The following is a 17,808-nucleotide window of genomic DNA, read 5'->3' on the forward strand; positions in this document are numbered from 1 at the left end:
TGGGACAGAATTCACTGAGGTCTAAAAACAGTGAAGTCTAGGATCAATTTCTTTTTGGAGCCACAGCAGTCACCACCAGTGGGCCATTAAAAAGAAGGCAGATTTAAGGTACTTATACATTGACTTGACTTTTGGACCTGGAAGCTATGTCCTTCTTTATGTACAGTCTATAGGTTGTAAGAATAAGATGTCTGTAAAAAATAAATAATTAAATAACACTACTTCTCATTTGATTTAATACCTCAGTAATGACTTTTTGGTTTCAATCAATGACCTAATGAAAAACTAAAGGATTCAAGTGAAAAGCGATTCATGTTATGTATGGTTTCCACCATTTGATGTCAAGACGTTCTCTTGCTTCCAGCTTCTTTCAGGTGTTGGCCTTCTTTTTCAACACTATTGATGTCATTTGTGCTTGTGTGGGAGTGTTTTTCTTGTCTTTACATTTACTTGCTGTAAACACTGTTTAAAATGACCTCCCAGTGGTGTTGAAGGCAGCCTCACTCATTCAGAAGCGCATGCAGTACACAAAGACACACTTAGGTAAATCTCACACAAGACAAGTCTTTTTAAGGTTTAGTAGTGTAGCAGCACTTATACAGATTACCCCTATCGCTTCACTTTAAAGGCTCTCACACACATGCTGACGCACACACGTATACAGTCTCTCTAACATTCAATTACCTCTATCCATTCACTATACAAGTGCACACACACACACACACACACACACACACTCATTCAATTACACTAAACTTGCTCTATCGATTTTCATTCACTGGCAAGCACATTGCATTCAGCTCAGTGTGTGTGTGTGTGTGTGTGTGTGTGTGTGTGTGTGTGTGTGTGTGCACACGTGCGAGTGCACTATGCACAGGATGAATAGGCAGGTGATGTGCGCCTTCCCTGCATTTCTATCTTTGTGAAGACCAGTTTAAGTTTAACGTCCTGTGAGTGAGGACATTTTCAAAAAGTTTTTTCTTCAGAGTGTTTCAGGCGTGACGAACTGGGGTGTTTGTTTGTTTGTTTGTTTGTTATGTTTTGTTTTTTTGACAAATTTGGTTAAATAAGGCTCAGAACCCCAAACCATAGACTGTATATACAAGGGAGCCTGTACGATTCAATCTTTGTTTCTTTGGGCCCGAATCGACCATATTTGGTCATAACATGTTCGTAGTGATCAGCTAAGCTATCGAACTTGATTTGCTCAGTTTATCCATGTGGATTTCACAGTTTTCACATAATGTCAGAGCTGCTGGGACACACCCACGAGAAGGACAAAGGATTACTGCTGTCGTTTGTCCTCCAGCCATCCTTTGAAAATCTTTAAGTTTAACATAGCCAGATAGTTGCTGTGGTATCGTAAACCTGTATTTACAGCTGCCAGAAAGGCATAGAGTGTCATGGTCCTGGGTCCTTTGACCCACCGTTTTGAGTTTCTTGTGTTCTAGTAATATTTTGTATTATGGTTTCTGTTCAGGTTCATTTGTAGTCTTAGTTATTCTATTATGAGTTTCTGTTATTCCCTGTTTAGATTATTGATTAGTAGATTCCCTCTTGCGTCTTTGCCCTCTCTGGCTGTCTGCGGGGGGAGACCGTGTGTGAGGGAGTGAGGACCCAGGCACAGACACAGGCGAGGAGACAAAACTGAGTTTAAACGAAAGCGAACCTTTATTATGGCTGACATCATTGAGTCCAAACAAGGCAAAAAGCACAATGACGAAACAGAACTAGAACTAAACTGGGAAACTAATACTGTGATTCAGCTATGAAAACTCAGAAGACTATGACGAAGAAAACTATGACTATGAATACAAAGACTGTGACAACTATGGCTATGAAGACACTGGGGGTAACACAGACGACGCGACAGGGAACAACTGGAAACACACAGACTAAATACACAAGGGATGATCATGGGAAGTGGAAACACATGAGGAAACAGCTGACACAAATGCACATAATGACACAACGGGGGAAGTGTACACTAAGCACAGAACATGAAACAAAACCCTTCAAAATAAACAGGAAACATGACATGAGCTTGACAAACATGAACCACACAGACATGAAACATGACAGGGGACGACATGAACCAACAACATAAACTAAACACAGAAGGTGATGACACAAAGTGACCTAATAAAACAGAACTAAAGACTAAGCAACTTACGGGCTTAAGATAACTAGATTAATCTAATAAAACAAACCTATCCAAATAATAGAAGCCACAAGAACTAGACATATTTTCAGTAAAAACACAAGTCAACAATACAGAAAATAAACACAAAGTGCTGGGTCACAGACCCAGCCCGTGACAGTGTCTCTCTCGGTGTGTCTGTGTTTACAGTGGCTTGCAAATAAATAACTTTTCAGTTATTTATTTGTAAAAAATGTTTGGAATCATGTATGATTTCCCGGCCGCGTCCTCAGGTCATGCGCGGCTCAGCTGGCTGGAGTGTTCACGCACATCTTCAACCTTTCCCTCTCTCTGTCTGTAGTCCCAGCCTGCTTCAAAATGGCCACCATCGTCCCTGTACCCAAATCCTCCACCATCTCCTCATTGAACGACTGGCGACCTGTAGCCCTGACCCCCATCGTAAGCAAATGCTTCGAGAAGCTGGTCAGGGACTTCATCTGCTCTGCACTACCCGACTCACTGGACCCTCTACAGTTTGCATACCGCCACAACAGGTCCACTGATGATGCCATAGCCCTGACACTACACACTGCCCTGTCACACCTGGAGAAGAGAGACACGTATGTGAGGATGCTGTTTGTAGATTACAGCTCAGCATTCAATACCATCGTTCCCTCGAAGCTGGACAGGAAACTGCAGGATCTAGGACTGAGCAGCTCCCTCTGCAGCTGGATCCTTAACTTCCTGTCTGACAGACGCCAAGTGGTCAGACTGGGCAGCATCACCTCATCCCCCATCACACTGAACACTGGTGCTCCACAGGGGTGTGTACTGAGCCCTCTCCTATACTCACTCTACACCTACGACTGCACAGCCACTAACAGCTCCAACATCATTGTGAAGTTTGCGGACGACACTACAGTGGTGGGTCTTATCACCAACGGTGATGAGACGGCTTACAGGGAGGAGGTCAGCGCCCTGACCCACTGGTGTCAAGACAACCATCTCACCCTCAACGTCGCAAAGACAAAGGAGTTGATAGTGGACTTCCGGAGGTGCAGAGAAGTACACACCCCCATCACCATCAACGGCGCTGCTGTGGAGAGAGTGAGCAGCTTCCGGTTCCTTGGAGTACATCTGGCTGAGGATCTTACGTGGTCAGTACACACAAACAAAACAGTGAAGAAGGCGCAGCAGCGCCTCTTCTTTCTCAGGAGACTGAAAAGATTCGGCATGAGCCCCCGCATCCTCAGGACCTTCTATCACTGTGCCATTGAGAGCATCCTCACTGGATGCATCACCACCTGGTATGGCAACAGCACCGCCTACAACTGCAAAGCTCTCCAGCGAGTAGTGCGGTGCTCTGAACGGATAATTGGAGGTGAGCTTCCCTCCCTCCAAGACATCTACAGGAAGCGGTGCCTGAGGAAAGCGGGGAGGATCATCAAGGACTCCAGTCACCCCAGCCATAAACTGTTCAGACTACTTCCATCAGGAAGGAGGTTCTGCAGCATCCGGTCCCGTACCAGCAGACTGAGAGACAGCTTTTTCCATCAGGCCATCAGACTGCTGAACACGTCATAGACACCTCAGCTTCACTACTGGAACTTCAACATTATGCACTCCACACTGTATATAAATGCCACTTGTTTTGCACATATTCAACTCTGTATATTTTATATATTATTATTATTATTTATTTATTTTTTACTATTTAATTTGTAAAAATGTGTATACACACACACACACACACACACATACATACACACACACACACACACACACACGTAGGAAAATATTTAGTATACACATCCAGAAATGCATACACTATTATATATTGTACATATATTTATTAGTTTCAGGTTGGCCATTCTTGTATTTTGCTCGTTTGTGTTGTTGTGTTTGCACATCTCTGTTGCTTGTGGGGCTCGCACACAAGAATTTCACTCGCATGTGCTGTGCCAGTGTGCCTGCACATGTGATGTGACAATAAAAGTGATTTGATTTGATTTGATTTTCGTTCCAGTTCTCACATGTACACCACTTTGTGTTGGTCTTTCACGTGGAATTCCAATAAAATTGATTCATGTTTGTGGCTGTAATGTGACAAAATGTGGAAAAGTTCAAGGGGGCCGAATACTTTTGCAAGCCACTGTATGTTGTGTGAGCCCTGGCATTTTGTTTCCCTTCTCGTGCTCTACTCTGTTTCCCCAGCCCGTCATGTCTCCTCTCTCTCCCTAGTGTTCCCTTGCTCTCTCTCGTCTGCCTTTCCTCCACTCCTCTGTCAAACATGTGTCAGTCTTGTGTTCCTCCATTTCCTGTTTTATTGTGAAGGTCTCGCGTTTCCATGTTCGATGTGTCTTGTTTTGCTTCCCCTCTGGCGTCGTGTTAATTTGTGTCAGCTGTGTTCCCCGCGTGTTTTCCCTTCAAATTCAAATTCAAATTCAAATTTTATTCGTCACGTACACAGTCATACACAGTACGATATGTAGTGAAATGCTTGGACAACTGCTCGTGACCTAAAGAGAACAAAAAAGGAAAAGGCTATGAATAAGATAGGAAATAAATATGAAAAATTAAAAAGGGTAAATTTAACTAGGAAGGAATAAAATATAAATTAAGGTTAAAAATGAAATAACTGTACAACACAAATTAGAATGAAGGGTAAATTTAACTGGGAAGAATAAGATAAAGATAAATATATAAATTAAAGTTGAAAATAAAATAACTGTACAACAAAATACACAACACACAATATAGAACTATATAAGAATGTATGAAGAAATCTGAATATAAATAAATATATACACAATAACAGCAGCTGTACAAGTATTAACCGGAAATGAAGAATATAGTGACCAGTGTTGTGCAAAACCAAAGTCCAGAATGTCCAGTGTGTGTGTAAGAACTATATGTGTGGGTCAGTACTGTGTGGTGGTGTGATTGAGAGACCGTATCGCCTGCGGGAAGAAGCTCCTCCTCAGTCTCTCTGTGTTGGTCTTCAGGGAGCCGAATCGCTTTCCTGACCTCAACAGAGAGAACAGTCTGTTGTTGGGATGGCTGAGGTCCTTCACGATCTTCCTGGCCTTGGTCCAGCACCGCCTGCTGTAGATTGAGTGCAGGTCAGGGAGCTCGGAGCGGATGGTGCGCTCAGCTGACCGCACAACCCTCTGTAGAGCTCGTCTGTCCTGCATGGTGCTGTTCCCGAACCAGGTTAAGATGTTTCCCGCCAGGATGCTCTCTATGGTGCATGAGTAAAAGTTCCTGAGCACCTTGGAGGGCAGTTGGAAGTCTCTCAAGCGTCTGAGGTGGTAGAGACGCTGTCGGGCCTTTTTCACCACGGTGTTGATGTGACAGGACCATGACAGGTCCTGCGTGATGTGAACTCCGAGGTATTTGAAGCTGTCCACTCTCTCCACTGGGCACTCGTTGATGACGGGGGTCTGGTAGTTCCTCTCCTGCTTAGTGCTGAAGTCCACTATCAGCTCCTTTGTCTTACTGACGTTTAGAAGGAGGTTGTTCCTCTGGCACCAGTTCTCCAGATTCCTAATCTCCTTCAGGTAGGCCGTCTCGTTGTTATCAGAGATCAGGCCCACCACGACGGTGTCGTCAGCAAACTTGATGATGGTGGTGGAGCTGGTAGTGGCCACACAGTCATATGTGTACAAAGAGTACAGCAGGGGGCTCAGAACACACCCCTGGGGGGCTCCAGTGCTGAGAGTGGTGGAGGCTAAGACATGTCCGCCCATCCTTACTGCCTGTGGTCTGCCAGTTAGGAAGTTGGAGATCCACTGACACATAGATGAGCTGAGTCCCAGATGCTCCAGCTTGGTGGTGAGTGTGGAGGGAATTATGGTGTTAAATGCAGAGCTGTAGTCTATGAAGAGCATTTTAACATAATTCCCCCTTCTAGTGTCCAAGTGAGTGAGTGATGTGTGGAGGAGATGAGAGATGGCATCGTCTGTGGAACGATTTGGACGGTAAGCGAACTGTAGTGGGTCCAGTGTGTCTGGTAGTGAAGAAATGATGAAGTCTCTGACCAGGCGTTCAAAGCACTTCATCACTACTGAGGTGAGGGCTACAGGGCGATAGTCATTGAGAGAAGCAGGGTGGGGTTTCTTCGGGACAGGAACAATGATGGACTCTTTGAAGCATGTGGGGATCACCGACTGAGATAAAGAGATGTTGAATATCTCAGTGAACACAGGAGCTAGCTGGTATGCGCAGTCTCTTAGGATACGACCTGGGATGCCGTCTGGTCCTGCTGCTTTCCTGGTGTTCACTCTCTTGAAGGCTCTCCTTACTTCATGCTCGGAGATGACGAGCACGTTTCCGGTGCTGGCAGGTGCTTCCTCGTTATCCTTCTGTGTATTTATGTCTACGTTTCCCTCAGTCCTGTGTTGCGATCTCCCTCATACGCAGCTGTGTGATCTGCTCCTAGTTTAGTTTTCTGTTTTTTCTTGTGTCCAGCAATGAAGCTGATTTTGAGTTTGTTTCTCCTATCTGTGCATCTCGATTTGGATCCAATCCTGCCTTCCACGCACAGTTTATGACATAGAGTACAGCACCAACATGTGAGTACACTTCTCCTAACCCTGGCTTATAGGTCAAATGGGACCAATCCCTGCTTCCTGCTTCTATAAAATAAATAGAATTAGAATTTCACTCAAAATAACTGGAGCAGAGGCTTCTTGGACAGCCAAGTGAATGACGTAATATTCATTTGTAGTTTCTTTTTCTTTTTTGTGTCTGTCCTGGTCACTTCCAGTAAAACAGCTAATATCTTCAACTCTGCCACCTAGGCTCTACCTCCTACCTCTACCTCAAACCATACATAAACGTCACTCCTTCTTCCAAACACGCCTTCCTCGTTTGCTTCTCCTTTATCTTTGCCCAACAGCACCACAGTTTTTCCCAGCATCCTGCAGGTTAACAGCACCAGTGGTGGTCGTTGTGAACCCAGGCCTCAATGAATCCACTATGGAAATCTCAATATTTAATTTGGAAGATATGATACACCAGTTGCCTTTCTTGACACAAGCCTCCTCATTTTTCTGTGCTTTGAACCAGCACTAGGAGTACACTGGCTCCTGGCCCTCCTGTGGCTGGGTTAATTAAGGTCCGTACATGAAGTATAATTCAAGTACTGTAGTTGTTTAAAGTGTACAGTGCAAAATGCTAGTTTATGGGATATTTCCTATTTTCACTGTCTTACTTGTGCTGCTTGTCCTGATGAATTTGAGCTCATTCTTCAGCATCTGATGCTGCCTAAAAACAGTAAACAGTGTCTTATTCTTGCATAAAAATGAAGAAGTGCAATACCTTTCACTACAAGCATAAGTACATAAGAAAAGGTTCCAATATCCAAGTTGTACAACAAAAATTGAACAAGCACATAAAAAGCTGCAAACATAGACTGTTCAAAGTAAAGTTGTGCCTTTTTGAGCATCTTGGCTACAGTAGCAACATTTAAGAAGAGTTAAACTAAGCAAATACACAAATTGCACCCTTGCAACATGCTCGTCCCACTGTCAGTAGGCTATAAGGTGGAAACAGCTGGGTCTTCAGTGCCCTGAACTGTATTTCCCTTTTCAACAACAAGAGCAAGGTTGCATACACTAATATATATTTGCATTTTTGCAAGAACAAAATACAAATCAAGCAACTGTAAATTAATTACTTCATACTTCATATTTTCTTAACACAACCTATAACAGATTTGGAAGCTGCACCAATGCATGAAAGATGAATGTCAGATATTTACACAAATCTTTAAACTTAATAATCATCAACATCATTCTAATTTAATTTAGTCATAGTTTACAGTTATCCAAGGTGATGTTCACTTAAAATAAATATAATGATTCTTTTGCTTAACTTATCCTTTTAAAGTAACAAATTGTGATAGGCAACTAGAAGCTAAAGATGATGCAAAAAGACTTTTAAATACTTCTTCCTAGTTCTCGTCAGCAGCACATATTAACTGCAGTGAGTTTTTCATTTTGCTTTGACAGATCAAATGTTTCATCAAATGTTCATTTTTTTCATTTTCAAAATTCTCCCGCCTCTGTAGTTTTAGCTGTCAGGCTACTGCAGATAGAAAATGTTTCTGATTCATTAACACAGGCACAGTGGTGAGGACAAAATTTCCCATGTTTCATGAATCCCATAGCAACTACATGCAACATGTTAATGAATGATTCAATGAGTGCCTGAATCTAACTAGGGAACTTTGTTTCATAAAATCCCCCGTGTTCTCTCCAAGCACTTTTAATATATAGCTACCATTTACTTAATTCTTATATAATCTAAGTTAAAGCAAACTAAAGTGGCAAAAAAATAAAGTTATAAAGTATAGAACATTTCGATTAAACATGCAAGTAAAGTAAAATTCTGCTTTTGCTTCATGACAGAAACAATCTGCCTCTTGATAACTTAGCAGGCTATTGTCATCACTAGAAAAAAAAATACTGGACATTTTCAGGTAAAAGCACAATAAGCCAAAGCTAACCACATTTCTTGTACCCACAGTGGCATCTGCAGAGTTCCACATTTTGGTGTAAGTGCATGTTATCTCCGGCACTGCTATTACACAAACTAGAAAATTGAGCAATTTAAATCTTAAAGTGTTTTTCCGGGTTATTTGGCCCAAACAGCCAATAGACCAACTGTATAAAGCTTTTTATAAAGAACAATTCAACAGCAGGGAGGCTGAAGACAGACTGGCAATCAAAGGAGATTTTGCTTTAGACATAAATAACATTGTTGGGTGTGTGTGTGTGTTTATTATCTGTTTCTCCTACAGAATTTTCAACCTGCCTTCTTATTTTTGTGTACATATGAGTTGAAGTCAAAAGCCTTATTAAAATCTTATTAGCACAAACCGTTTGTTTATAGGCTTTGTGCTGTATCTGTGTTGGCATGTCTTTGTGTATATCTATGAGACCTTGAAGGAGCAATGTAATTGAAAGGAATACAGAATGTATACGAGAATGCTCTTGGTTTGAGCGTCTGCCTCTTATTGTCTCAGCTCTATTTACATGCAGACACAGAGAAGCTTGAAGTTAATCACACCTATAGAGAAATGTAGCGACACAGAGACTGCAAATATAAAAAACAAAAAAACCTTTAGGTAACACCAACTAATTAGAAAATTATTCATTTCCATACATTTGCAAGGCCTTATGTTAAACAGCTCATTTCAGCCACACACACAAATGCACACACGCTGCCATGTACCGTTCTTTCCATCAGGCACTACTGTCACACTGTCATCAAAAGGTGTTGCGGTGTATCCAAGCTGGTAAGAGTCCAATGTGTCTTGGAAGGCTATTACAATCAGGCATGTGTTAGACAATGTGTGTGTGCATGCGTGCATTTGCGCACATGTGTGTGCAGGTCACTGCTTTCACATCAGGCCCTGCTCAGCATCATTTTGATTTCCCCGCTGAAATCACCAGCTGTACCTGCTCGACATGAGCACACACACACGCACATTGTGTTTAATTGTAATGGGGCTTTTTGTGAGTCACATAGCGCAAGCTGCCTGTTCCTCCATCACAGCTGAAACGAAGGGGAAAATATCAGTTGTCAGTGTGTGAGAAAAAAAATAACCATAATAGATTTTTTGGTCTATTTCTCAGCCCTTTTCATTTCTTTCTGTCCCCACTCAACTTCCCTTCTTTCTTTTCCCTCCTTTTGTATATTGTGTTTTTCTCACTGCTGAAATAAAATGCATAATAAAACCTGGCAAAAACCGATACCACTCTGTTACCATAGGAACACTACATGACAAAGAATACTATTAAACTAAACTGAGACTTTTATTAATAGTTTTTGTTGTTTTTAACTGTAGGAAAGTCCATTTTCATTTCTCATTAAATATCAAACTGGAAGAAAATGTGAAGCACTTATTCCTGTGGAGCTATGAAATATATACAAAACCTGGCAAAATTAATTTTTCCCTCAGTAGTTTGGAGCTGCTACTCCTTTCCACCAACAGGACCGAGCTAAGATGCAGCTGACATGCCTCCTTTGGCACATTCTAGTTGAGGTTTTTCAGGAATGTTCTACCAGGACGAGACCCCATGATAGAGTCATGATACACTGGGGAGACTGCATCACTAAGCTGGTTTGGAGGACCTCAGTGCCCCTGTGGAAGACCCAGAGAGGGTGGAAAGGAAGAAGGGGGTGTCTTTGGATAGCTCTGCTGCTCTTACCGCCTCTAACCCAAAAATGTGTGGATGTACATTTGGTTGGATACTGTTGATTATGCATAGTTAGTATGCATGGTTTGATGACTCCCTTTCTGAAATCTTGACTTGAACTTGGACATTTTCGTCCCATTACTATTACTTCTACTTTGTTTTGTCACCAAGGATTTTGGAGACAGGGATGGGTGTGACAAGGACATGCTCTGTGGCCATGCCCAATGCATGCAATAATGACTTATTAGAGGGCGCTGGTTTAGCTCACTGGAATGAACAGGCGACCATATTCCGTATACGGCTGAGAACGGCCAGCCTGGGAACTGCAGCACTTTGCCGCATGTTTTCCCCTCTCTCTTTTCCCTCCACTTTCGTGTCAGTCTTCACTGTCCCTATCAAAAATAAAGCCATAAATGGCAAAAAATTGTTTTAAAATGTCAAGTGAGAAGACTTTCTCAAACTACTGTATAGTTTGACTGTTTTGCAACTAGAGGAATTGCCTCCTGGTGTCCAATCAAAGTAATGCAGTTTAAAGGCAAATCTGCAGTGGCTTCACATTCAGATTTTGAAGCTACAGTCATCCTTTAAGTACAGCCTGTCATTCATCCTGTTCGTTTTTGTAGGAATAACTCTTAATTAAGTTTTTGGCCTGTTTGATAAAATGCTTTCCTTGTTATATTTGAATGTGCTTGCATTTTTACATATCTACATTTTCTACATTTTGTCAAGTTATTCACTTTCTTTAATCAGCTGGTTATATTCTTTTTATCCCCAAAAGCTAATCCAGCCCATTGCTGAGCTGAATTTTAATCTCATTGCCAAGATAAACTATAGTTTGAATTACAGTTTTTATATCTCTGAATAAATACTTAATTCTCACACGATTTACGAGGGTTAGAGAGGATGAAGGTACAGAAGGAGTCGTGAACAGAAGGGGCTTTTTCAAATCTAGGAGTGATTTGAGTGATTAAAGTTAATGTAAGCTTCGTCATAACTTTCACTGACTGTGGTTGCACGGGGAAGCTGTATGATATGATGTTTTTTGTTTTTTACTGTGATTTGATAACATGAATTCATATAATGTATCAATCAAAGGCCAGTCTGACTGACAGGATCATTTAGTTAAACTTGTTAGCAAACCAGTCCAGAAACCTCAGGATGCAGGGCCTGTAAAAGCAGTAATTTTTCTGCTAAAATAGGTCAAACATTCCAATTATTTCCTGAAGTTGAAGCAAAATTTATTTTTAAGCCATTGAGAAAACAAGGCCATTGCTCCCAGATATCCTGCTGTATTACCAGACAAGGGAGGAGTTGTAACCTGATTAGAAACAATACATTGACACTGCTGACAGTGAACGTGCACTGACTTTCAGAATGACTCAAGGTGTAAAACTACTTCTTGTGGCCTTCTTTAAAAACTTCCACGCATCTCATCACAGAAAACTAGGACAGACGAATATTAACAGCAGCCACAAAGCAAGAAAAGGAAAAAAAACTGTTGTGCCAGTTGTGTTATTTGCTCACCTAATGTCAATTTCTATCTTCCCCATAAGAGGGGAAAAGGCCAGAGAGCTCCTCTGTTTATTTGTTTGAATGTTTATTATCATTAGGTTTAGAGCAACCTGAAGGTAAGGCATTTGGGCAGTACACCTGGATCCAATTTGAGCCCTGCAGAGTTTATGCCCGAGTCTCCGTGTCATTATTGAGGTTTGCCTTGATTACTTATGAACAGATGGATGCAAAATGCAAAAGGAGTGACAAGGGAAAGAGGGGCAGGAGAGGAGGAATAGAAACAAGAGCACAAAGGATTAAAGAAGGTAAAGCTTAGGAGACAGAGAAAGAGGGAAGGGGACAGCAGAACTCCCCGGAGGAGACAGAAGCAAAAAGGCAAGACAAGGGCTCAGCTTTGTTTATAACACCCTTCAACTATTGTTAGTGGGGAGCTTTATGTGCCTCAGGTTTGATTTAGCATGCTTTGGTGAGTCACAGTGCAACCTGAGGCTGGTGTGCATGTGTATGTGAGTGTGTGTGTGTGCTTATGTACATGTAAGACTCCAGGCTAAAAAAGGTTAAAAGACCTTATGGGTATTGCGCAATTACTGTGTAAGCACAACGTTCCCAAGAGGTGATCCCAAGCATGCCACCAAATATGTAACAGATGTGTTACATGTATTAGATGCAAATGTGTAACAGAATGACTGAAAAAGAAAAGGATCAGGTGCCGTAATGGCATCTTACAAGAGCTGCACAGATATAATTAGCTACAAAACTCAATGAACTAAACCCATATGGAAAAGATATAAATCTTATAAGGTTTGTATCTGTCTTGTGTGAAACTTGTACAAAAAGCATACAAGAGTGAAAACAGATATAAGATCCCTTGAAAAATTATATAAATGGAACTTGTATGTTTTGGATACTTCCTAAAACAATATGTGAAAGTAATGAGAAAGTGGCCACTTTCATGAGTAAATCATATAACTTATTGTTATAAACACATGGACATGCAAGTTCGTAACATTATATATGATTCACAATATTCAGATACAGAAGACTTTATTTATCCCCAAGGGGCAATTAAGAGACTGACCTTGCTATATGAAGCATTTCTATTTCTTTTCCATATGGGAAGCAATGTCGAGTGGGCTAAAATTCCTCCACAACAATATGAAAGTCTTGTGAAGTCATAAGTTATTGCTGCTAAAGGTGATTCTACAAGCTAGAATCACCTAGCAGGAGAGTCAGGAGAGTCTTCTCCAAGCATGACATCCCAGTGTACTTCAGACCCAGCCACACACTCAGACAGAAACTGGTTCATCCCATCAACAGAACTCCTAAACACAAACTTAACAATGTAGTTTATGCTGTACATTGTATACCAATGTTCACATTTTGGACAGTGAAGACAGATCATTTGAAAGAGGAGTGAAAGAAGCCACCTATGTCCATTGTGAAGGACCATCTTTGAACAGCGGCAGTGGTTTGCGACACCAACTGTCTGCCATCTATAATCCAGTTTTGAGATCCCTTCCCAGACGCCTTAACGCCCACTCACATCCTCGGCCTTCTGACCTCAGGAAATCACATGATAGAGTGGGGCTATTTTTCACAAAGAGTTCACCCGAAACCTTGGCTGATTGTGGTTTTAGGTTTTTACAAGAGTCCTTTGAAAACTTTTTCACGTGACGATATAAATAAAGTGACTGTTGCATATGTAGTACAAATGCGTGTCAGTTCACTTAATGTTATCTGTGGAGATTACAGTGGGATAGCACTGCGACTGAAAGTTAAGCATCAACTCACGGGCACACGGTGTAACAGTCAAAACAAAACAGCAGATTGTTAACAGGCTGAAGATATTATTGTCACCAAAATACTGATCCAAACATGCATTAATATGAAGGAAAAAGTAAGCATGGTACCTCGCACAGCTTTTACACATAGATCGTTTTAGAAAATTGTAACTTCACATTACAAGGTCGCAGTCAGTAACTGTTATATAATAATCAGATGTGACAGATAAACATTTATTGATTAGTTAATAAAACAGCACAGCCTTTCTGCTGGGGGTCTTCACAGGATATTTGTAATAAAGTTTTAAATTTTCCTCTTGGACTTAGTGTACCCAAGAAGGTGCTGTTTTTATTTCCTCTTGGTGGACGTCTTGTTTAGCTATGAAACCCTGTATTTCTAAAGTGGTACACATGTAGTACATTGTGATAATGAGTCTTAGCGAGCTCACTGAGCAGCTGTTGAGAGTAATTAGTATTTAATCTTGGAGAGAAGAGTGCTGTGCATATTCGCACTTTGATCAGCGCTACCAACCCATCTTCTCCTGTCCTCCCATTTCATTTTTCCCCTCTTCATTTATTCTTCTCCTCCTTCTACTTCTCCTCTCTTTGCCTCTCCCACTTGTTTGTCCTCCCAAAGGAGCAGGAGCAGTTTGCATCTTAATAGAGGAGCAATTCCCTTCTTTTTCCTGTCTCTCTCCATCTCTGTTTATTTCTTGCTCTCTTGGGGATGATAACGGCTTTATTACATTATTGCATTATGTCAGCTGTCACACAAAGGCAAACAGCTGGACAAAACAGAGAAGACAACATATGCGTTATAACTATCGATGCAGTTTATTTTAAATAAATTCACATGGACATTTGTCTATTATCTGAAAACAAAATTCAACAAAGGTGGAAACCAGAGGAGAGAGAAGGACTGACTGACTGTTACCCATAGACAAGATAAAAAAGATGGTCATAGCAACCCTTATATCACCCACTGGTTATTGAAGCCCTGTTGTAAAACCTTGAACTGAACACTTTCTTTTGACAAAGAGAGGAACACTTCATGCTCATATGCTTGTGACTTGTCAGTCACAAAAAAGAACAGCCTAAAGCATACCCTGCTTGATCCTCTGGTTTAACTCTATTAAACATAGTGCTGTATTCAATAGGATGTCAAACTAGCAATTGAAACCATGGATAGGAAAACTTCCTGGGATCACTGATTGAGGAAACCAAGGGCTGTTTTTCCACAGACTTCCATACAATCAGACTTCAAATCTTGCTGGAACTTCCAATGCTTTCATTTTTCAGGCCAAGTCCTAAATTTCTATGACAGCCACATGCTGCCTATCAGACTGCTGCATGGACATGCCTGCCCAGAGCATTGTCACAGCCCCCAAATGAAACGGTTGTTCATCTACAAACTCTGCTACTGAAAATGGAACGTTAAGTTGCAATAACAAAAAAATAAATGAAAAAATCCACACTTATCCCTGAAATATACAGGGTGGGTATGTTTAATGCATTTTTATTACACCCTTTGCATGGCTTCAAATCACACTGGGAGCATTTCAGAAGTGGAGCATTTGGTCTGCATGGGGTCTTTTGTTTTGAAAAATCGGTCAGATTATCTATTCTGCTCTTGTCTGACGCCGCGCACTTCTGAACCGTGCTCTGCATCATGACACAGTTTCTATATAAAAACTGTAACATGCATCAATAAAACCAAAGGGTTGCTCATACCAGACATGCTGGAGACTCCTTAAACTCCTCAGTTAGCTGTGTTTTATGATGCGTGTGTAGTTTTACCTTCTTCTGTGCCATCTAAAGAGGAAAGTGCAGTAAACTGTACTATGAGAGCCAGCCACCAACCATAATGAGATAAACTCTAGTAACTAAACACCTCAAAGCCAAATGTACAATTTCAAGAACACACACAAGCAATACAGCCTTAAACAGAAAAAAATATACCCGCTCAGCTGCCAGCACCATTAAATCTTCAAGCCAAAGGCCGCACAGATGTAAAGATGTAGCTGGTGCCCTATAGAAGCTTTGTATCTAAAAAAACAAAAGCAGAAAAAGTTGTTTTTCTCCAAAGCACACCTTTGACGTGTATTTTTTGTTTTTGCACTGATTTATCAACAGTTTGTGGTGATCTTGGGGTTAGGAAGCCCTTTGAATCCACTACAGAGGATCTGTGGCAGCATTCCCTCACAGTGGAAAATAACAGCCACGACAAGAACAACACCAACAACAACAAAATTATTTCTAGAAATCTTAAGGAGACAAGCTGCAAAGCAGATGCAAGACTTTTTTTTTTCAAACGAAGAATTAACAAATCTCGTGAAGAGATGTTACATCAAGGTTGAGACAGGGCTGTCAGATAAAAATAAAATTATGCCTGATACGTTTGTGTTTTGATACTTGCTGATTTGTGAAACAAAGGAACCAACAGCTATTTGTGCCACAATGCTAATCAGTGGAGGGACGGGCAGGTATCCAGATGCAATCACTGACAATCATAGCCTGTGCCATGTGTGTTATTCTATGTATGAGTCTGTGCATGTGTGTGTTTGATTAGCCAGTATCGTGCTGATTAGTGTGAAAGTGACTGTCAGAAAACACGGAGAAAGCAACAACCAGATTCTTCATCAGTGTGTTTGCAAGCTTGTGTATGTACATCCATTTTAATTTGGTGCTGAAGTCTTTACTGGCTTTGTGCTTCTAATGTTGTGCTGCAGTTGCTCCAGTTTTCTGCTTGTGATTAATTAGTGTGCACAAAATGCATTTTTGTATTTTAAAAAAATATTACATAGATATGATTTAATTACTTACCATTTCTATACCATTCTTCATGTTATACATGTTTGATTTGGCCGATGTCTTACACTAGTTGCTCTTCCTGATGCAGCCCTCCCCATTTATCCAGGTTTGGGAACAAGCACTACTGGCTTGTAGACCCAGCTTCAAGGTGAACCTGTTTAAAATTGTACACCTATACCATGTTTTCCAAGACTAGATTTTAAGTAGTATTACGGTGGCCCTGAGAGGCCAAACAGACTGCAACTTAAGAAAACACCAGCAATAAGAAAAACCCGGCAAAAGCACACAAAACGCAGCATAAATAGGAAAAAACAAAACTCAAATAGGAAAAACGAGAACGGTAATAAGGAAAAAGAAAACAGAAATAGGGGAAAAGAAAACAGAGATAGGAAAAACGAAAGCAGAAATAGGAAAAAACACAAGGGAAGTGTTTCTGGGGAGACAATAACCCGACGGACCAGTTGCAGGAACCCAAAACGTGGTAGGCGTGTTTTATTATGATTCATATGATTCTGATGGCGGATGTATAGGCTAATAGTTAGGCTAACACACTTACCTCTCATCTTTTCTTTCGTCACAAAACCGATAGATCCTCCACTTCTTTTACGTGTCTCCCAGCGCAATTCAATTTGCATATTTTGGTTTCTGCAACTGGTCCATCGGGTTATTGTCTCCCCAGAAACACTTCCCTTGTGCTTTTGGAAATCAGTTTTTTCCTATTTCCGTTTTCTTTTTTCCTATTTGTGTTTTGTTTTTTCTATTTCCATTGTTGTTTTTCCTATTTCTGTTGTGTTTTGTGTGCTTTTTCTTATAGCTGGTGTTTTCTTAAGTTGCAGTCCGTTTGGCCTCTCAGGGTCACCGTATAGTATTGTATATAAAAAGTGTAAAAGTAGGATACTAACCTCCATGCAATTAGGAAAAATATGTAATTGCCTGGTGATTGTATAGAATTTGGTTAATGTGTGTAACACCCTGTGCAACATCTTTCAAATTGCAAGGTAAGGATCAACAAGACGTCTTCTGAGAGACAACCTGTGTCCAAAGAATCTGACTGTAATCACTCTCAATCAAATTGGTGAAAGTTTTCAAATAATTGTTGGCTAATTTATAAATGCAGACATATTGCCAGCACATTGCAATCAATGAGTAGGTCCACACCAGTGAAATCCACTCATTTGCGATTCATATTTTGACAATAGGGGACTCAACTCAACTGGTTGCCAGCTGGTTGAATTCTGGTAGTTTTCCTATATAAAGGCAAGGTTGCTGAGCACCTGTGATTTTCCAGCAATATCACCATCATGTAGCAACCACATCAATATTTTTGGAGGAATTTCTGTTTCAGATCTATGAATGT

The sequence above is a fragment of the Rhamphochromis sp. 'chilingali' genome (genome assembly GCF_963969265.1).
Source record: "Rhamphochromis sp. 'chilingali' genome assembly, chromosome: 10".
NCBI lineage: Eukaryota > Metazoa > Chordata > Actinopteri > Cichliformes > Cichlidae > Rhamphochromis > Rhamphochromis sp. 'chilingali'.